This window comes from Fringilla coelebs, assembly GCF_963513975.1.
Source record: "Fringilla coelebs genome assembly, chromosome: 6".
In the NCBI taxonomy this organism is placed as follows: domain Eukaryota; kingdom Metazoa; phylum Chordata; class Aves; order Passeriformes; family Fringillidae; genus Fringilla; species Fringilla coelebs.
The window spans coordinates 29864459-29887237 of record NC_140034.1 but is presented as its reverse complement, the minus strand read 5'-3'; positions in this window follow the sequence as shown (position 1 = coordinate 29887237).

Genomic DNA, 22779 nt, shown 5'->3' with positions numbered 1-22779 from the left:
ATTTTTTTACATCAAGTCATTGTGGACTGATTGCAGTAGTCTGAAAGAAACAATAATTGATTTCAATAATTAATTCCTTCTGACTAAAGCAATGTTGCTGTTTATGCACTCTTCCTAAGGCCAAGTAAAAAAGAACTTTTAGCCAGGAGTGCAGAAGCAGTAATGTTACTTTAGGGAGCAGAAATCCCTTAACATACTGTTGATTTGGGAAGAGCTTTTTTTTACCCCCAGGCTATAAAAAATTTTTTATATTCTCTCATGTTGCCTCAGGATGACCCTGAGATTCTCTCAGATTTATAAAACACAGGAAACAAAGTAGTATGCTATTTTGACAGCATAAAAAGAGACACAAAATTTAAAAATATAGTTTCTAGCAAGTTGAAAACATTGAAATATACTTCCAAAAATATGTGGAAGTACTGTAAAATTCAAGTGAGAGCAGAAATAAAACATCCAGTGAGGAATTTCTTTCAAGTTTTTTGGTTTTTTTTTCATGAGACCAGTGCTGTTTTTTACATATTGTTATCTAAGCAGATTAAGTACAGAATGAAAAGCAACTTCCCATTATAAATGTTATAACTTTTTTCCTCAGTTTTCATGGTAGTCACATGGAAGCTCATGATGCATGGTTTACCAGGAGTCTACCAAGAAAAATTCTTGCAAAGATTATTTTTTAAAATAATATCTTGTTTATAACAGAAACTCTGCAAATTCATACAAGGGCCTGACAATTTCATACCAAAATTATTTTGCTCATCTTTGTTGTATCTTGACAGTATCATAGTCTGGGTTTCTTTACTTGTCTGGAATTTATTGCCTAAATCTGCTGTAATATCAAAGTTTTATTATTGGTGTTACTCCTATAAAAATGACATAACATAATATAAAGCAGTACCTTATTATTCACATAGATTCCACTCTAACTCTGTGCAGGTAAAGAACTTGACCTGGTGTGACTCCACTGGTCCCTTGGTGATCAGATTCCTGCTATATAGATCAGATTTAAAGCAAAACTAGACCAGATGTTTTTTACTATTAGATAGATTAGCCCAAAACTAAAATTAGGAAAACATACTGGAGCTGATTTACTATCAGTATGTGATCTGTTGCTGCAGAGGGAGCAAGGGATAGTAGAGCAGAGGCAAATGGCAATTTATTAATGCAGGCATGGGAGTCTCATACCCTCACCCCTGACTGCTCTAAAAATGCTGAACAGAAGGCCCCAGTCTGGTGATGAAAGCTGGTTTTTGACAGGAAAGCTCAGTAAAAACAACAGAAAACCATTTCAAATATGGTGCATGAGAAAGTTCTGGTGGAAATACCACTACAAAAATTTTTGTCTACAGATATATAAATTATATGTCTAGAGACATATAACTTCAAAATTTGGCTTGAGTGTTCCCTTGAAAAGATGAATATACCTGAAGCGTTGTGATGAGCCACCAGAAAGCAACATCCATGCATTTCTGTTCTGGAGTAACAAGATCCTTCTTTCTGCTATGCAAACTGGCTTTGTTAAAAACTTTGGATTAAAAAAAGAATTTCCATAGAGTATTCCCATTTGGCATAACTAAAATTACAGCATGAAAAGTTCATGCTCTGAGGCACACTATTGTAAAATTTCAGGAATATAGGAGATTTTGTCATAACCTGCATATTAAAAAATCCTTACATTCATATAGCAACTGAAACAAGATATTCTCATGATGTGTTCATAAACTTATCTCAAGACAAGGTCATAATCAAGCTCCCTAGAACTCTGTGAGAAGGAAAAAAATGATCATTAAAGCTTTTCAAAGCTTTTCAGCCAAAAATTTCCTTCACCAAAAATGTAAACTTAGGTAAACTGACAGTTTGTGGATTCAATTGCTCATGTTGGAAACTGTATGTCTATGAAAAATTGTGTATGGTGAGACTGCTTTCAAAAAATTTGGAATTTAAAGAAAAATACACAAAATGAAATAAAGCTTTGTTGATTTTGAACTAAATTAATCTGGAGAATTCCTATTCAACAGGAAAATGACAGAGAAGTTAATGGTTGTAAAAGCTTATTTTATCTTTTCACTTCGATGGCTGATGTAAAAAGAAAATCAACCATGTGCTCTATTAATATCTCTGTTTTGTGCATGACTGAAGTGAAGCCTTACATATGGTTTTATGACATGACCAGTCAGGAGCAAAGTGATGGGTGAAATTAAGTTTTCTTTTAGTAATCTGCCGGTTGGTTTCCTGGTTGGTTTCCTATTGACTCAGAAAGCACTTTATCCTTCACAGTAGCAAGTATTCAACCCTGAATATTTAGCTTTTTTTCCCCTCTCCCTTAGGGCACACCAATATCAAAGTAATTTTCTGTCAGTGTTAGGTGACTGCAGAATCATCTCTTTGATTATAGCAGTGGCATGAACTGTCCACATACCATCTCAGGAACAGCACTGCTTTGTTAATCATTTCTCCAGTGTGGAGGTATCACAGAGCCATTCAACCACAGAGTCTTATTTCTCAGGAATCTGGGTTAAAGAGCTGATCACAATAAGAGCTGCCAGATAGAAGCAGTGATTAGAGCAAGGACTGCAAGGTAACTTCAAAACATACTCTTAAGGACTCTGCAGCTCTTGTTTAAAATCTGTCCTAAAGCAGATGGGGAATACTCTCTCAGGAGTGCATGTTGACATCTGAAAGTATGACAGGCATTCCCAAGTGCTACTTCCTCTGGAACTCTGCCTTAGAGCAAGAAAAACCCTAAAGCAAATGGACTCTGTTGCTCTCCAGTTATGTCTCCACTTCATGGTCATCTGCCTACACACATCTGCATATTTGAAGCAGCTCAACACATCTGGGCATCGCTGTGCCCTGTCCTGAGCACTTCATCCAGTCCTGCTGGTCCAGCTGAAATGAGGTGTGCCCTGTCCTGAGCATTTGCATCCAGCCCTGCTGGTCCTGCTGAAATGAAGTGTGCCCTGTCCTGAGCATTTGCATCCAGCCCTGCTGGTCCAGCTGAAATGGGAGATGTCCAAAGAGGTGCATCAGCCGCCGTGTCAGCCCTGGCGAGCTGTCAGTTTCAAGCCACTTTTTCAAACAATCTTTTTATTTCTTTTATGTGATATAAAGTAAGAGAAAGTATATTCTGTTGCTCTTTTCTTTCACACACGCTTCCATTGGAAAGTGGAGAAGAGAAGCAGCTTTTGAGGGGATTATGGCGAGAAAGAAGCCGGTGAATCAGTTTTCTGTTTGCCTCCATCAGTATTCCTCACATATTCTCTGTCCCACCACACCTGCAAATGAGCAGTAATAATGCTGCAACTGCCAACTTGCTAAATCTCACCTAATCTATCCCTTTGTCTCTTCATCCACAATTCATCACACCTCACCTTATTTTTTATTTCAGGTTCGCTGAAAATTTTGAAGTGTGTTATATCTCTATAAGATCATGTCCAAATTTTACCCATATTTAATGCAACATTTATGACTGTACATCGATGCAATGTGCATTTTCGTTACAACAAAACATGCAGTAAGAAGATTCTGCATCTGGTTCAATCTAAAGAATTCAAAAATTCATAATATTAGATGTTAGCAATATATTAACATAAATATTAGAAATATTTTTGCCATTTGCAAAACTAGAGAGATAAGTGCTTAAAAAAATACAGATTAGTACATTGGAGGCTTGAGGAGTCAGAGAAGTTCCTTAAGGAGATGTTTGTTCATTGAAAATTAGCAATGAGTGATGCATTTTCTTCCTGTGCAAACCGACAGTTCTGTAGCCTTGCTTTGCACACCTTTGGAAGTTTAAACAAAGATTAGATAGAGAACTAGAAAGGGGCTTTTTGCCATTATTGCTGGCTGCTGGTATTTTAAGTAAAGATTCCTACTGATATTTCCCAACTAAGAGGCTCAAATTAAAGAGATTTGCTGACTGTTAGTTCCATTTCCACATCAGAGGGAGAAGCAGTGTGACAGGCTCTGCATCACAGCAGCACAGTTTTGGCCAAGCTCCAATTGAACAGGGGCTGACTTAGATCTCAGTGGGTGGTGGCCATTACACATTTTGGGGAGGCTATTTAAAACTGGCATGTGAACTAGTTCTATCAGAGAGGAGAAAGTACAGGTAGTAAAGTCACCCTGTGACATCTGCCCTCCTGCTGTGGGTTAACAGAGAGAAATGAAGCTATATGTGAGGCACAGAACCATTCACAAGAGGGAAATAAACTGAAATAAATTGGAGATAATTTGATGTTTTTAAAAACGGAAAAATTACATCAAGAATTCCTATGTAGTAGGATTTGTAAAGGGCTTCTGCTGTGACTAAGCGTTTGGCAGAACAATAAGATTCATGCAGATTATGCCAGAAAGATTATTGCTACCCTTTAAACTGATTGAGGATATCCAGTAAGCTTTTTGACAGGCAGTCCTGAAAATTAAAATCATTTTTAGTTAAAAGGAATTCTGGAAATCAAATTTGCCCTAGTTTTCCAGTTTATTGGAAGAATAGTTTGACTCAGCTAGTAGCAGGTGGAATATTTAAAAAATATAAATGTTCCTCAGTATATAATGCCTAGAATCATCATCCAGTGAAGACCCTCTCTGCTATTTACAACAAGCTACAGGGACAGAAGAGTACTGCTGCCTCACTGGTGGTAGTCAAAATCAAATGGTTTTTAGTCCAGCTGCCATAGAACATTTCAAAAGACACACAACACTATCATGAAGTTGCAGAAAGATGAAATAAGCTTTTCTCAATGTGTTGTAATGGTCACTAACCTGTAGTCCACATTTTTTGAGCTTAATGTGAATTTACTGTGAATGGTGGCTGCACAGTAAGAAGAGTAGTATTGTAAGACAAATTACTGGTGATAGCTGTTATTTACCATTAAGGGGAAATATTCTGTTGTTATTTTACATTTTTCAACCAACAACACCAACATCATTTTCTTATCAGTACATTATTACTTATAAATGATACACAAATTTGTCACAAAAGTCTGTGCTAAAATGAAACCAAATGTGCTGTTTTTTCTTAAAGAAACCAAACTCCAGAACTGCAGGTGACAACTGCAACTGTTAACAAGCATTACTGCAAAGTACTTGGAGATGAGAAAAGCAACTGTGGGTCAAATAGTTTAATAATAGATTATTAGCAGAAATTCCAGTGAAACAATGAGAAAAAATATAGGATATTACAAAAAAAATCAACAAAAAAATTCAATAATATATAGGTTCTTCAAAAGAATAACTTATTAGAAAGGCACATTTTTAAGTGGAAAAGGCATATTTTTTCTATGAAGATAGCAGACACCAGGTGAGGCTATTGATAGTACTACTAATAAAAATGTAACTAAATAGGAATTTGTCTAGCTAGCAAATTAACTAACAGATACCATAACATTACTGCAATAACTGATAGCTAATTTGAAAGTAAAGATATCATAAAGAGCTGAATTCAAGTGGAAGTATGTTAGTATAAATATAGATGTGCATTTTTCTGCTGAAAATATAAGCAAATGGTGTAAAAATTTAATGACTATCAATAAATACTTAAACACATGGCCAGTTATGACAGAGCCCAGATTTAACTGCAGTCAACAGCACAATGCAAACTTGTGGTGTGCAGAGTCATCAGCTATCCCTAAACAGGACAGATTACTGCTAAAGTAGGCAATAGGAGCTAAACATCTCTTGGCCAGGTGGTCTCTGTGGAAATACAAACTATGGAAGAGAAGATCCCTAACACTGAACTGGGGAGTACCATTCCTAAACCACAGCAGTGTTAAAATACTTTAAAGCACATGATGAAAAAATGACTCATTTTGCAGTTTAAGTGCATAAAGTGTATGATTTACCCTGCTGCACCTTGAGCTATTTGTGAAATCAGTGGTAGCAATTTTATCTGTAAGGTATATATCCAGTTCCTGTTCAGCTGTTTTTCTTTCATCTAAGAGTAGGACAAACAAATTTTCTCTGGTAGTTTTCTTTATGTGAGACTTTTTAGAGGCATTGAATTTCCTGCATAGAGAATCCATTCTTTCACTGCTAGTGATGGCACAGTTTTCTAGAAGTGGACAATATTGCTGCTTGCAAGTATTGAAACTATAGGGCTGTGACCTTATTAATGTCCAATCATACCTGAAAATAATCATACTGAAAACCCCTTAGAGTTCATGACATTTCAGCTTTGCTGTACTATCAACATCAGGCTTCAGTTTGATGTCATCAAGACCATTTTCACACTGGTGAAACTACTGAAATTAAAGAAATAGTTTCTGCCTATACATGCAGCAGTGAGCATGTTCTCAGTTATGTCCCACAGTTGTACTATTGGAGTAGGACTGAATGTGCTCATAACAGACAGAGGAGCTTAGTTTCCTGGATTTTTAGTCTTTAAACAGGGAGGCTTATGTATCATGTCAGATGCAATGTGGGCATTTCCTCCACACAGGGAAGATGACAGGAAAGAGTTGTCTAGGATGTACTTTATTATAGTTAGCGTGATTCACAATGTAATCAATTCTGTATTCTGCATCTGTGGCAAATATATAGAAGATACAAATCTTTAGTCTTTCTTCACACAGTTGTTTCTTGTATTTATTATTTACCAATTTGAGGCTTTTTATATAACCTTCCCACAAAAATTATTTATAGTTTTGAAAATTAATTTGGAATTTGAGACAGGTTCTTCTATTTTCACACATTAACAATAATATCTCATTATAAAATGATTTCCAGCTGATGTTATTAGAAGTTTCACTGTGTTGTCTCAAATTGGCAAAGAATTACAAATGAAATTTTTGCTTCTTTAACATGTAAGAAATAAAAGAGCAGGATGAGAAGCAGCACAGCTCAGAACACCTCCCCCTTCCTCCATCTTCCCCCAGCTTTACACGTTGAGCAATGTGCCATATGATCTGGAATATCCCTGTGATAAGCTGGGGTCAGCAGGCCTGGCTGTGTCTCATCCCAATTTCTTGTGCATTCCCAGCCTTCTGGCTGGAGGAGTGAGAAGCAGAAAAGTCCTTGGCTCTGTGCAAGCCCTGCTCAGCAGTAACAAAAACATCCCCATATTAACAGCACCATTTCCAACACAAATGGAAAACAGCCCATGCTATCTACTGTGATGAAAATTACCAGAGCAAAATGCAGCACAATGGGAAATTATGTTATTCTTGTGAAATTTTCTCAGTGGTTCATTGGTATATGATTAATATCATAATTTTCAATATTTTTTCAATTTAAATAGTAGCATCTTAGCAAAGCAGTTGTGATTTTATCTTTTCTTCTCTGCAGAATTTTTTTTTTTTAATTTCATGTGCAACACTTGACATCTGATTGAATTCTCTTCAGGTTTCTTTCATTAAACACAGCATGAGTATTTTAAATTAAACCTGTTAGTTGTCTCCTGCAATTAGTATTGGCTGTTTGTTCGATAGAATCTATTGGTGGTTATCAATGATTTCTAATGCTATCTTAATACTGATATGCCGCAGATACTAATGGCAGACATCAATCACAGTTCTGGCTGAAATCCCTTCATTTAGTCTTAATAGGAAAAAAGTTAAATTCTCTCCTGTTTAATGATTGAAAAAACAAACTTCAATTATCAACCAATATGTCAAATCTTCTGGTAGTAATGAATTAAATGATTCGATGATTAAAGTTCAAGGGATAGGTTGGGATTTGGGTTTCTAGTGTAGGTACTTGTGTTTTTCAGGAACAGTGAAACAAAAGAAAGTTGACATTGCAAGAGTGCAAATTTCAGCATGGGCCTCCATAAAAAACAGAGAAAAGGCTAGTTCCTTTCTCAAATCCCCACTGCCACACCTTCAGGCAAGCTTGTTCTTGGTATTAAAGAAGGTTCAGAATAAAGAAAAATTTTCTTAGTGTATATTTATGTTGTGTTCACAAAAAACAAACTTTCTGTACATTTTTAACAAAGAAATTGGCCTATAGTCAAATATATATCTCACTAGTCCTCATTGGTGTATCCTTCTGATGGAAGCAGGAAAAAAAAATTGAAAGCCCTTGAATATTAGCTAATTAATAGAGTTTGAAGAACATACCAAAATGTGGTGCTGTGTGATGTCTGTTAGAAAAAAATGTAAGAGCTCTGCAATATTGTCTGCTGGGAAACATCACAAAGAGTGAAAGAAAGGTAATCAAGTGTTGTACTAAAGTCTTATAATACCAGACTCCTTGAGAAGAATCTGTTTCTTGAATAAACTCTGAAAAACTGGTTCACCACTAAAGACATCAGGTATGTGAAAACAAAGTTTCAAAACCACTCAAACAGAACGGGTTAGAGAGATTCCAAAAACTTGCAGACTCAACAATTTCTGAGAAATACAGCTATATAGTATTTTGACTAATTATGGTGTTAGATAAAAAACACTTGAATTTTGAAATATTTAGACCAAAGACGCTTTTTATCACTCTCTGCCAATGTATGATTGACTGGTCTTTATTGTACATGAAGGATAGATTTCACATTTTTTATGTAGCTAACACTTCATAAGGATTTCTACTGAAATTGATGTCTGAGCCCTAAGTATGCTTGATGTGAAATGCATAGAGTATTCATGGATCATTAAACCCAACAGAACATATCACTTATACTTTTGGATGCCAAAAGTATGTTTTAAATATCTGAAAAATACCTGAACAGTATGAAAATTGGGAATTTGTCTGCTTTTTCCAGTGGGTCTAATAAAAGACATTAGGACCTGCTCTGCTGGTATCTTAATATTATTGTGTCTACAATAATGCCAATAGGAGTAGCTGAACATATATACTGTCATTGTACCTCTCCTGTGAGGATGAAATGGCCAAATATTTATACATATGACATTTTCTTTACATATTTGTGCTCTACCCATTTTGAAAATTAAAATATAAACATTCTGGTTAAAAAATCTGTTCTCCCCATCATGCCACAGAGTCAAAGTCTACATCACTTTTGCTTTGTTTGATATGGTGTGTATATGGGTGTATAAAATACATTAAAGGTCTTTGTTTTACTGTATTATGAAATTAAAAACCATGCAGTCTCTGTAATTACATTGTCCTTTGCCGTCTCTTTAAAAAAGAAAAAGACTGTGTTCAAATTTTCCCCCTGTTTTATTTGCACCCTATTAACAACTGTTACTAGAGCTTTAATTATGCCCCTGTGATTGCAGAGATGCGGCTGACTTGTGTCATTTTCCTCCCAGGGGATGCTTTATAATTACCAGCATCCATCGTGGCTGCCTGTAAGCTGATGCTTTTTTATTACCAGTTCAATAATCACTGCATCCTTGTGAACATCTGCTCTACAAGCCATGCATCGGAGGTCCCAGTGCCTGTCACTCGATGCTCCCTTGCTGTGGTGACCCTTTTGCCCTCACCTTCAGTTTATATCTAATTTGCTTAGCAGAAGCTTCATCCAGATTGCCTCACAGGAACGCAATTAATGCTCCAGATTTGCAAACAAAGAAATTTTCCCCCTTTTTTTTTTCTTTTTTTGTCTTATTATCTTGATGTCATATCCTATAATTTGTATTCACAGCAGGGTGAATCAATATAAATCCCGGAAAAAATATAGTATTTGGTTGGTTATCTAGCTTTATAATGAAAAGGAGGTATGTGATGACAATTTTTTCTCCATGAACATCCATATAGTATTCTCAAAAAAATTTCTAAATATCAAGGCTTTTTGCATATATTTTCCTACAAAAATGTAGAAAACAAGACATGTTTTCTGTATAACAATTTAAATGTTTTCTAATTAAGAATTCTTCCATAGAATGATTTAATAGGAAGGAAATCACTACTTTTATAAACACAGAACTGTTCATATATGTTTAGATTCTTCTATGGAAGCAAATAGATTTTGAGTGAATGTATTTTGCTGAAAGAGGGCTATTGTTAGTTGCAAATAAAGGTCATGTGGAGAGGTCCAAAGTAGTTGGAAACACTATCAAGTGGTCTAGTCTATCATGTGATAAAGCCTCATGTGATTAAGCCATGCAGATATCTGCCAACATATATTTTTATACTGGCCTATCTTTTCAGGCCTTCCACAGTCAGGCAAGGTACAACACACCTTCAAAGGAATTGCAGTGAATAATGTAAAGTACAAAATCAGTAGTGTTAGTGTTTCTCTCTACATGATGCTGTAACTTATATGTCTCTGATTAAAGATTTTCATCTAACCTAGCAAAATTCTAAGAGCAGAGAACACTGATGTTATCTCTTAGAAAGAAGGGTGCCAGAAAATTAGTAAGCACTGCACATCCATTTTTAAAGGCAGTAAAGTACTAATTGGAAACACATACTTCTACTTAGTGGCTATTTCTCTGTAGTTTCTGGTAATTCAGCCTTGTTTCTTGTTAAAGAGGTCTATTTCATATAATAGCGTGATCAACGGTCGTGAAACATTACTTGGTAAGTTTCTATAGAAATGCTCCAGATATAAATTTATTTAAAGGTTTGAAGACAGTCATCCAGGGCTTATTACAATTCCAGTGAGCCAGTTAAAAGGCTATAAATATAAATATAGCTATAACTTTTGTGCCTAGGATGGGCCTGGCCACAAGCTAGAAGAGAAAGCTTGGGAGACTGATCATACAGCCATAATCCTGCATGGCCTTTTAGAGGGATTTGAAACAGAGAGAAAGTCAGGGAGGTTTTTGTGGACACCTGCAGGAAGACACAACCTCATAATATCCATCCAAACTGTGTGATACACACCCTCTCTACCTATGGGTCAACATTTTCTGCCAATTAATTTGCTTCAATTCTGCCTAGACTGGATCTGGATAAGGGAGGGAGATTTGAATTACCTGTCTGAATGTCTCCCATTTAAAAATTTTTGAAAATAGAAGAAAAAATTTTTGGAGAGTGATGTATGCTGCATCTGACTCTACATTCCTCACGGCCAATGTGGTGTGTGTCATTAAAAGTTAATGGTCAGGATATTGTAATATACTCTAGTAGCCAGAGATCATAGGGCTCCCAAGTATCATCCAGAGATCATCCCAGCCTCTGTCTTCATCCACTCCAAAGAACACAAGACAAACAGAGTTCTGCCCTGTACCAAACACTTCCAGACTTTTTTCTCTATTTTATCTCTAGCAGGAAATCTAGAAGGGTGTAGTGTACCTATATCATATATGCAAAAATATTTTCAAAGAAAAAAAAACAACAAACCACCAAAAACCCCCAAACAAAGATAAAAAATACTATATCAAAAACACAGCTTAAGCTTAGCCATGGCACTCCAGAGATGGCTCTTGCTCCTTTTGTGTCTGCCTGAAGGAACCTGACTCAAATCTGAAATCAAGCAAGGACCCTGCCTTGAAGGGAGATCTAGAAAGCCCACCAAGGTATGATTAGACCACAGAGCTATCTCAGCATCACTCATGGCCCTCCCCTGACCAGGAAGAGTGGCTCCAGGGCTGTAATTCACTCCTGGTGGGCATAACCCTGTGTCCCTTGCCAAGTCTGGAAATAGAGTCATGCTAATGGGTCCTGCAGCTGCTCTGGGTGCCAGCTGCCTCCGGTGAGGCGTAAATCTGCCTTTGTCTCTACTAGATGCTGTGTCTCCCTGTCTCTTTTTTTTTCCAAGAGATTTTCCAAAGGGAAAGTCTTTTCTATGACCCAAAAAAGGCACTCTTAAAGAGACACTGTCCTGGTCTTTCTTGTGTTGAGAGGCAAGCAGAAGCTCAAAGCACCTCTCCTCTAAGTAGGATTGCACTGCTCAGCAGAAACTTTACAGCCTTTGGGTTAAACAAAGCAGAGAAAAAATGCTCTCGTTAACTTATTTATGGAAAGACCTTATCTGTATGACATTTAACACTTTTTATAGACTGTAAAGTGCAGAGTTTAGTCAGCTAGTTACTTGACTTGAATGGGTTTTCATCCTGTGTCCTCCAGGATGAAACAGCACACAGTGTTTCAATGCTATCTGTAGACATCACCATCAGTATCTCTCTTGCAGGAAATGGGTTGTTTTTTAAATTTAATGCTCAACTCTGTAATGGGTTGTTTTTTAAATTTAATGCTCAACTCCATAAGAATTTCCAAATTAGACGATTGCTCTTGCATAATCCTTTTTTCATGCAAGGTTTGTTACATGATGAAACAGGATTTATCTTTCTAAAAGTGGTGACTTTTTAGAAAACTGATTTTTCTCCTTTGGCTTTATATTGTTAAGGACTTCAACAAATGCAGTTCTTTATAACCTTTTAATCTATCTTCCATTATGGAGATGTTTTTACTATGGCTGTAATTCATATATTTGGAAGTCCTATACAAGAGGCCACTTTTCCAGAAGACATAAATCCCATTGAAACCAGTTGGACATAAAGAACTTATTATTTGGCTAAATAAAATGACAACTTTAGAATCCTAAGAATAAAAAAAAGGTGATGAGTCATCAGTCTCCATTTCATTAACAACTATAATTTCAGAAAATTGTTTTTAAAGACAATTACTAGATGTATTAATTAACCTTTTGCCATCAGAACTAAGAAATGGAAAATACTTAAGACTAGAATAAAGTTTCACAGTTTGATAAGGAACTAACAGATCTCATAGAACCACGAAGTGGGACTGATCTCACAGTAATTGCTGAGTAACTGAATACAAATCTTTAACAAACAGAAGAATATAAGTTCTTAGGTAATACCTCATTTCTATTACCAAACACTGGACTACAAAACAGAATTTATTTTGGTAACTTCCAAATGTAAGTCTGCTCATTTTACTTAAAATAAAAAGTAAAAATTTTATGCTCTAATGGACTAAATATAATAAAATTGACAAAATTCTAGTTCTAGTTGCTACTTTGATATTTGTTTAATGCAGCTTTTCTTAGGTAAGCTATATGTATTTATTTTATTTAATTTTTTATGCTACCCATCATTTTAATTAATTTTTTGATGCTAACCCAAAAGACCATATATGGTTCATAAACACTCACAGCACTTGTTTATGTCAGGTGTTGTGATAAGCAAAAATGGGTTTAGTTTTTAGCAGAGTCCTCCTAAAATTCTTAGTGAACCATGTTCCACTTAGATTCTATCAATCTTTAATTTTTAAAAAGTACTTTGGAGTAAGATAAACTGAACTGGTCTCTGAGAAATTACATTATGTATATAATTATTAGTAAAAACAGAATTAATAATTTGGAGTTAGAGGCTGGAAACCCTGGCTTGGAGCACAGATATAACATGGTAACCCATTTATAATGCTTGTTCTTTTTTATTCCAATTTGAATATATGTAAATTATTTGTAAAGCAACTTCTTCAAACTTACAATGCAAGTGGGCCACACATATTTATAAGAGAGTTTATTGACTTGCATGAATAATTGCTTTAATAATTTATTAGAGATCTTTGAAGACATGACTGTTAAGTTTCTTACAGGATATAAGGCAGATGGGTGCTCTTTAGAGTATAAAAATTATTTGGAAGTAGTAACACTGTGATGCACATACAAACACACACAAATAAATGGAGAGAAAGTAGCATGGAGTGTAAAAAAGATAATGAACACACATATATGATATTAGAAGATTAGGTCTTGCAAAGCAAATTTTTTAAAATTATAAATATACTACATTTAAAAAACCTCAGAGGTTGCCTGAGAAGACATCTCAATTTCATAAAAATAATCATTGGAAATAATGCACTAGATATCGTCAGAGTCAAAAACCCTAATATTAAAATAAATAATTTTCCATAGGATTTTGAATAAAATATAACTAGCTACATAATAAAAGGTCAGATTTAATTTACAAATATGAAATAATTGTTATAGTACTAACTAGGTGGTGAGTGTTGAACAATGTGAGCAGTGATAGCTGTTGGCAAATAAAAAGACTGAAAGTTGCCAGAGAAAAATCCCTACCATGATTTTACTGCAGACAACGTCTAGATGGTAGAACACAAAGAGGGGAAAATACAATGGGGGAAAAAAGTTTAATAAACAGACAAAACTTCAAAAGCAGAATATGTTTTTAAAATATTCTGTTCATTTTAGCCATGTCTTTTTAATTAAATTCCCCAATGATACCTATATCCCTGTCTTCTTGGTGAATACAAACAGAGGGATAGGGCACCTTTCTGTACATAAGTAGGTCCTAATGGGAAGAAAGACCACTAACCACAAGGCAGTACAGACAAGGTAGTACATTTCCTGAACTCTGGAAAACATGAATGCTAAAGAGAAGGAAATATAAAAATGGAAAGTATATTACAAGTAAATAGTGAAATAATAGCACTAAATTAAAACTTATGTACTTGTGAAGACATTTGAAGAATTTTATTTTTTCCAAATGTTATTTCATTTCCAACTCTATTTGAAAATTTCTGATATCAAAAGCAAAACTTAATCTAGTACAATGTTCAGTATTGCACATGCTACATTTCATAAAGCCAGTTTATTGAATGAGCTTGAAATAGGAAGATATCTATATTACATGCAACTAGGGACATATTTCTAATTTATTGAAGGTAATAATTATCTGTCTACTGACTCAGATGTGCTTTTGATCAGGTCTTTTGATACTCTTTGCTTTCTTGTACTTCGTGCATGTAACTATTGGCTGCTCTCATTACTTTTATATAAAGATCCTTAAAGAATTCTCCCTTTAGATTAATTATTTCTCTTTGTGATATATGGAGACAAATCCTAGAAGTTTATTTAACTTAGAGCAGTGTCAATCTTTTTCCAAAAGAGCTGTACAAACACAGTTATGACAAGTCCTTTCATTACTTGAATAGGCATTCAGATGGCTGCTCTCTGCAAAACAAGTTAATACATACAATATTTGACAGCAAATAACTACAAAAGCAAATTTCTAACATTTTTCCTCTAAGTCAAACACCAATTTTGGAAAAATAATCCTTTTACCATTTTTAAGCTGAAGAGAAATTTTCCTCATCTACAAAGACTCCTCTGGTTTTAAGTCAAAATTACTCCTCTTTGTCAGAAAACAGATATCATTCAAAGTATACAGATGTCTTTATTTCTGCAAAACATTGAAAAGGGTTGTAATCTGAAGTAGGGATATCCTAGACTCTATTTTCACTAACTTAGTTATTCATCCATTTTTCAGAGCAACCTACATGATTTTTCTTTTTTCATTAGAAAGCAAACTCTTCTCTCACAGTGATTATCAAATGTTACTTATATTTTATTAAATGCTTTTTCTTCAATGTGCAGTACATACCTCCTGTCCTAAAAGTGTAGAATACTTTCTAGAAAATTTGTGGTGAGTCTGTCTTAAAAACAGTGAAATTGGTTTAGTGTCTTTTCAGCAGCCAATTTAGAAGCCATTATCCACGGACTTTGATGATAATTTCTCCATCCGTTGAGAGTATCTTTAATTGGGCACCAAAACTCAGACCAATAAAAGCATTTATATGACAGATTCTCAGGATATGGGTAAGCAAGTTTCTGTAAAAACTCATAAAATTTAAAACTGTAGCGAGAAATCAGTCACATGAACGTATGAAAACATCCCCTACATGAAGATTTTGCATGTTAAAACTCCAATGATATAAACCCAAAACCACTTAAAATAAATCAATTGAAATCCAAACAGCTTTGCTGAAATATTACAGAACTGCAACAGAGTGTGTTCCGGTGTCTTTTCTTAAAAAATAAGAATTGGTTTTAGGGGGAGAAAAGGAAGTGTTCAGAAAAGCAGATGAAATATGGCAATGTCCTGCCAGAGCTTGGGAGAAAAACGAATTAATTGCAGCACAATTTCTGAAAAAAAAACCCACTTCAATACACCTGGGATTTTTAGTGAGAGGAGAGCATAAAATTTTTGTTCATGTTTCATGGTCCTTTTAAAAAAATTTATTCTTTTCTTCCTTTCTCCACCCCCAAAATTAAAATCTGTGAGCTTTTACTGTGCATTGATGGTAATATTTCACAGACATGCTGGTATAGTGGTTTCCTAACTGCAAATTGAAATATTTAGATATTTAGCTTTCCTAAAACCAGACATTTAGATCTTGTCCAAGTTAGGTCATTAGTTTTCAAAAGTGGATGCACTGAGTGCAGTGGCAAAGGCAGTGTGTAAAACTGAATTAAGGTATTACAAGTGCAATTCCAAAATAATTGCAATTAACAAAAGAGTAACAATAAAGAATTTGTTGTTTTTAGGAAATTGTAGGAAAAAAAGTTGTCTAATTTTTTGGCAGTATGCAGCAGTTTCTGCACAACCTGGAAAACTACAGCCAGTTTTAATCTTGCAAAAATACCTATTTGATCACCAAAATGAGCAATAACTATGAGACAACCAGGCTATCTATACAAAGTACAATCACATGAAATAAAAAAAAATTACTCTTAACATTCTCTTCATTTATTATGATGCTGCAAAATAGGATTGTGTCTCCAATGAACTAAGTAGTGTACAAACCAGCTTAGTAGTGTTAAATTCAAGCCAACACTAAGAAAGCCTTGACAATGCTCTTTTGCTACAAACATCAAACAACCTGCTTGTTTCATCAGAACCATCCTTCCACTCTCTTAATAACCAGAAACTAGGCATTATTTGAATAATTTTATGAGGTTGCGTATTTGCAAACTCAAATCCTGGCAGAAAAATTAAAACCTGGCCATCAGTAAAGAGAAGAACTCTTAACTCTTTTTTTCTGCTGTTCATGTTTTTCTATTTCTCTTTGTTTCCCTTAACACTAGAATTGACAGATGGTTAGAATATTCAACATTTCTTTGTCTAAACAATGTATTCTATTTGATTAACCTGTAAAAGTTGAGGACAATTTGAGAAATATTTCTCAGAGGAATTATAGACTTTCTCCTATGCATTTTAAATATAAATATATATAATTATGTGAGCAAACACAAGGTAGCTGTAGCCAAAACCAGCATTTTTCATCTTTTATATTTTCTATTAAAACTGTAGTTCCCCAGGCTTAGAACAAGTGCAATTTAAAGTGTCCCATGCTACACTTTTAGGAAGACCAACAGCCTTGAATTTTGAATATTTGAATTTTAATATGTCTAAATGTGTTTTCTAAAACACCTGACTCACACACTAACTGTTACTGCTTGGAATTATATAGGCCCAGTCCCATACCAGAGTTAGCAAATATGTATAAATACAAATATTTAGATTTTAACTGGAAAATTAAATCAAGGATATTCCTGGAAAATGGGAAATGTGATTTATTACTTTTGTTTTTTCTCTAAAGCAACCCAAGTACCTCAATCACAGTAAATTGATTTTTGACATTAAATTATTGCCACTCTCCCAAGAAGAATGAGTGTAAAGTAGCATACACAAAAATGTTCTATGTCCCTTCATACTTTCTGAAGCATCATGTTACAAATCTGTCTTAACCACGTATTTTCATTATATCATTACAATTCCTTTTAAACCAGTAGAGATGGAGGTAGTACAGTTTTTTTAATATATTCAGATCAGTGAAGATCCTGTTTTCTCTGATTTAAAATATGCACTGTGGCACCACAACAGTTTCCATATAGTACTGAACACTGGGTAAAATAAAAGAATTTCAATCTATGTGTTACAATACATGTTGTGTATTTATACACAAAAGTCTTATATACTGTACTATAAACATAATTATGTAATTTACTCCAGAGTTTGCAAAAATTTGGAACTTCTAGAACTTGGTAAACACTAGAAGGAAAAAATCCATTAAGGAAGAGACTGTGCCAGTGGAGAGTTATTTGTGTAATTAATATAATATAATGGCTGCAATATTATTGTAACATTATCATATAATGGTTGATTGTAATTGGTCCAATATATCTTTAGACTGTATAATAAAGTTTTACTATAAAAGCACTATAAGTAGAAATATATTGAATGTATGTATTTTTCTTGAAAACTGGAAACGAAATTAGGTGGGATTTTAATGTGGAGGAATTTGTGCTCACTGGGGATCTGTTTCTAAACAGGAAAGTCAATGTGGTGGTGAAAACGGCTGAAGATTTCCAGGAAAAGGCATTGTTCTCTTTCGGGAATAGACTAGTTTAAAGCATTCCTTTGAAGGAGGGGGAAGTTACTTAGCCCAGGTGGGAATAGAAGGTCAGTCAGAGTGAATGCTAAAGACTGAAGATTTGCTGCTGCACAACTGTAGGAACTTTTATAATTTTTTAATAGAAATATCTTGCTAAGTAGCATTTTGACATTTTCTAGGTGTAGGGACCTGGAATAATTCCAATTCATGTAATTACATTGTTCCTTACTCTCTCCCTCCTTGAAGTTTCAATTACTTTCATCATCATTCTTTCACATCCTGTCCAGAACTACCAAAGGTTTCTCTATTAACAGGACTTATGTTCTAAATAGAGCTAGTGACAAGGACTTTTAATCCATAATGGTTGTTTAAAGAACAGAATCATGGAAACAAAATGAGCCTCATTTTTTCCCCAGTTATTTGGAAAATAAAATTGGTCTAAGAAGAAATATAATTTAAACAATTCTTTTCTTGTTAAGTTAAACATCATGTTTGACCCAAATGATCCCTTTTCAATTTTATGGTCCACTGAAACTTTTGTGACCAGCATATTTGGAATTAACAACGAATCAATTATTTAAATTAATGGAATTTCAACCTAGATATGATTTCATTATACAAAGAAATATTCTCAATGGATTATTTGGTATTTTATGGTGTCAGTGGCAATTTATTGAAAGGGACTGAGAACTAATCTGGGAGGCAACACAGCACTTGCACTGTAGCCCAGTTGAAATGTGGCACAATTTCCCCTATACTGGTTCTAGTGGAGGCCCAAAACCCCTAAGTCCTCTGACACACTAATATTTAAATAAAGCCTAAACAGTTACTGGAGTTACCTACATGGCTTAAGTAGACAAAATCCTTTAAAGTTAATAGCAATGTATCACTCCAGTACAGACAAACTCGCCTCCATCACGTTGAGATACAGGAGGTGGTTACTGCTGCAGAGCATCCTGATGTCTGTGAGAGCAGGGGAATGCTAAGGGGATGCAACAACCCCAGATTTTCCCTTCTGGAGGCCCAGAGTTACTGTGGTCAGAAGGAAAAATAAACTGCTACTCTGGAGAAATCCAACACGGGAGTTCTCAGCATCGAGAAACAGCCCATCACAGCACCACCTTTCCAGAACAGATTTCACCTAAAACATATGGAAAGCAAATCAGTAAATAGTTCTTTCTCCTTTAAATGATACTCAGAAAGTCAACATTTTAAAAACAAAAAGAAATTTGCATTTAAAATGTCAGAACCTATTTTCAATGTGTATTGAGAGCAAAGGAAATCAGACACAAAGAAATTTGAAACTTACTTTTTCTCTGCAACCTAAGGCATCACTTATCTCTGATCTGATCTCAATGAAAAATTTGCTAGGTACAATATAATAAGTTGCAGAGAAAGAGTCAAATTATGGCACATACCTCAAGGTATTGTTGAGAATATCTTTGAAAGCTAGCAGCACTTTTATTCAAAGCATTTTCAATTGTGAGGCCCATCCTTTCTTATCAAGATATTTTTCCCTTAGTTATGCCTGTGAGTCTGAGTTCAGTAGCTCACAGATCTCTATACTTATTTTTCAGGCAAGAATCATAGTAATTCCCAAAGATAAAAACACAAGAGTTTCACATGGCAATGTGGCAAATATGGTCTGTTTCTGAAATTATGCATGTTCTCTCAATGTTCCAGGAAAAGTCCATTTCTTAACAGGAAAGCATGGGGTTTTTATGTTATGTTGCTAATGTGATACATTTAGTCAAAATGATAATAATCTGATTTAACATAATATCCTAAATATCTTGAAATGTAACCACAAGAGACATGTACATCTAATATACATCTCTAAAGAAAAGATTTTGACTGAACAAGCCATAAGTGAAATTGATAGTTTTAAAAAAGCTCCTGATAAAAAATATTCTTTACTTGTAGATGAAGAAGTTTATTGTGGCATACATACTTTCAGAATGTATTTTTTTTTCCTCTTGTTTCTGTATTTAAATTATCTTATTGATGACACCAATTCTTTCTAGTTTCTAAATTATAACACTAATTGGGATAAAAGAAACCTCAGATTTTTACCAAATTAGTGTATCTTCTGTTCTCAGTTTTATGTATTTCTGCATTGGCCTTATTTGCCAACAACAAAAGTAACAACATATTTTAAGGGTTGCTATCCCAGAAAGAACCAAACAGCACATATTTCCATGCTTATCTCTGTAAGTGTCTTCTAAATTATTTCTAGTAACTAGCTAAACCTAAAAAATCTCCATCTTCTGAACCTTTCAAAGGTGGAACAAACGCTAGTCATATCCTGAAATCACAAACATGTATTCTGTTATCAGCTAAGAAACTTTTAAGGAGAATTAAAGGACTCTTCTACCTATTTTCTGGAAATAAAACAGTAGGAATGCTAGCCTAATTTGGAAGCCAGTTCATGTTTAGATGTTTCCAAATATCATCTCCTTCTAGGATCTGTAGCTGGAATGGAGAACAAGAATTGCGTCTCTACGGAAAATGCAGGCAAGATCTAAAGATTTCCAGCTATTTCCATATACAGCTTGCAGGAAAAACAGTCCCATATTTTACTGGAATCTGTTGGGAGATATGCTTTTATGAAACATTGTTTTTGACTTATTGCTAGTTTCCCTCAAGCATCTGTTCGTCTCATAGCCAACTGCACCACTTCATCGGCCCTGATGTCCTCGGTCCTGTTATTCTGCACTGGCTTACTCAGTTCTGCGTGCTGCCTCCTCCGCTGATGATTGCTTAGGACAAATTTTCTGAGTGGGATAAGAGCTGCCAAGGAGCAATTTAGTGTATGTCTGACAGAAAATTTATGATGAAGGCATAATACAGCTTTTGTTATGGCTGCGTGCTTCATTTCATTATGGCTGTGCTTCAAGCACGTGCCTGCCTGCACAAATTCTAGCTGCACTTTCTCCTGTGCAGAGGCTCCAGAATGTGGGATATCCATGTATCACAGAAACTCTGGACATTTGGGAAACATAACATTAGTCTTAACAGCTACATTGAGAAAAAATTCTGAAGCTAATCACTGCTCTTGATGGGGTGGTTATAACTAGATGAACTTTAAGGTCCTTTCCAGCCCAAACTATTCTGTGATTATATGATTCCAAGCTGATATTTTCACAGTAATGGTACAAACCTCTTTGTGCCATTTAAATTTCTTGAGAACATCGTCCATTGTTCTTTGTACTGCAATGGCTGGGATAACTCAGTTTGAATGATAGGTTGAATTGTTTTGACTGGAAACTGGTCTGTCTACTAAGCTCGTGTGGAGATGGTAAGAAAGTCTTGAGGTTTTCAAAGGTAACTTGAAACCTTACAACAAAGTAATTAGCAAGGAATATAGACAAAAAGGAGGCAGTATCCAACCTCTGGCATCTACATTGGAGTGTGTGAATGCCAGCTGGCCTGCAGTGAAAGCATTGCTAAACTTGAGGAGCATTTTAATTGTGTCAATAGGAAACATAATAATCTACTTTATTTGGATACAAGGTGAATAATCCTGATCTATGCCCATTTAGGGTTTTTTCCTCTAATTCTCTGCGTGCTGTTCTGTATAAAATGAAAGTCATGCTATCATTAAGATCTTTCAAATTTTTGCAAAGAGGCACTGATGCATCTTCACAGTTAGCCATGAACGGTAAGTTTACTTTACCATGTATAGTCTTAACATTTGTGGAACTATTTTGAAACTGAATTTATCCTCCATTAACTGTTTTCAGGCAGCAGTGGTGGTTCACCTGTCCCTGCACATTGCAGAGTTTGATTCAGAATTTGTTCCACCAAAAAAAACTTCTAGTTATGGCAGTAGTGAGCTGCCAAAACTTTCCAGGATCCCCATCCATAAAGAAAATGGACAGAGGATAAAGGAACAACCTTTTAGAACTCTGAGTCATTATTTTCACTGATAATGTCTAGGTTAAATAATAGGAAGTATACCAAGGCAAACACAAAATACAACTAACTGCTTTGCATTTCCCTCAGCCCTTAGAATATGCCAGTATACCCAAGCATCTCAACATCACTAACCTCTGTAAAATGCTGTATGAAAAAGTGGCCTAAACAAATGAAATGTTGATCTGCCTTTTATTAATTTCATTTTTTATCTTCTTGTATACAGACGTTTGACAGCTGTGACATTCATGGGCAATGCATTCGAAAAAGAAGACATAAATATTCAGAGACATATTAGAATGCTGTTCAATGTAAGCACCTGTCTACTTAGTGTTGACAGAAAATCATTTACTTTGCTTTATGCATGTTCTCTCCAGGGACTACAGAGGTCCTATTTTATTTAAGGAGCTGGTCCCAACATCAGTACTAGCTCTTGAAAATGCAATATATACATCTAATTATATTTATTAGGGAAACAACTTTGGCTTATATTTTCTTTAATACTGAAGACATTTTTCAACCTCTACTTCAGAATTTCCTTCCCTGGAGAAATGTAAGAGGAACAGGAAAAGGGAATAAGGAGTAGAAAAAGTATCACCTCATGATATCTTTAATTACAACATCAAAGAAGATGGCACAGAAAGAAAAATGTAATGAAAATAGTACATAAAAAGATATGTAATGCAAAAGGGATCACTGCCTAGTCTTTCTGCTGTCCAGTGTTCCAATAGTTCTGCTAACTTTAAGAAGTGACATAAATAAAGCCAACCTGATTATTTTTTTAAATGGGAAATTGATGCACAATGTCAGGTTATCTTGAAAAAATCTTCAAGTATTGTGAAATGTATGGGTTTTTTCTGCTTT